An 843-nucleotide genomic window follows, 5' to 3' on the forward strand; every position below is an offset into this window, starting at 1 on the left:
GGAGAAAGATGTCGCAGGACTCCCTCATCTCAGCGAGCCCTCGGGGGTCGCCGCTGCTGCGCCCCTCGCGGCGGCGCGGCTACCAGGACTCCGACTCGTGCCCCAGCGTGTCGCCCAGCCCCGACCCGGACTCGCGCCTCCAGACCTTCGACTTCAGCATGATCGAGGTGCCCGACGAGGGCGACGGCATCTCGGCGGCGCTGCAGACGGAGAGGGAATTCCTGGACTTCATGCTGTCGCTACCACAGGTGCAGAAGGAGGGTCCGGGGCGGCCGCAGCAGGTCCAGAAGGAGGCAGGAGGCCAGCCTCCTCAGGAGATGTCGCCGCCGCCCCGGAGCGAACACCGCAGCCCCACGCGCGCGCCCGCTTCCGTGGGCGGCGTCGTGGGCACCAAGGTGGGCCTGGATCACCTGGACAACCTCTGCCGCATGATGGAGCAGCTGGGGGAGCTTCGCGAGCAGAACACGCGCCTGCAGAGGAGAGTGCACTACCTGGAGGAGCTGCAGACGTTGCAGGAGATGCACCGCCACCTGCAGGAAACACTGGAGGCCCGCCGCTCCGGCCTCGGACTCGGCCCCATTCACCTGTCGGATTCCGACATCCACCTGGACGAGGATGTGGAAGGCGGCGGCGGAGAGCTGTCCCGCCACGGCTCGGAGGACAGCCTGCTCCTGCTCGGCCACCGCCCGCAGCACAAAGGTAAGCCTCGCTCCGCGTCCGTGGTGGCCCGCTCACGCAGCAAGTCCGTCGGCACGGACCTGCTGGACGGCGGGTCACAGCCCGGACCGAAGACCAAGGTCTCCGGCTGGAAGAGGGTCAAGGAAGCCCTCAAATGGGAACGCG

Source organism: Penaeus monodon, chromosome 15 (assembly GCF_015228065.2).
Source record: "Penaeus monodon isolate SGIC_2016 chromosome 15, NSTDA_Pmon_1, whole genome shotgun sequence".
NCBI lineage: Eukaryota > Metazoa > Arthropoda > Malacostraca > Decapoda > Penaeidae > Penaeus > Penaeus monodon.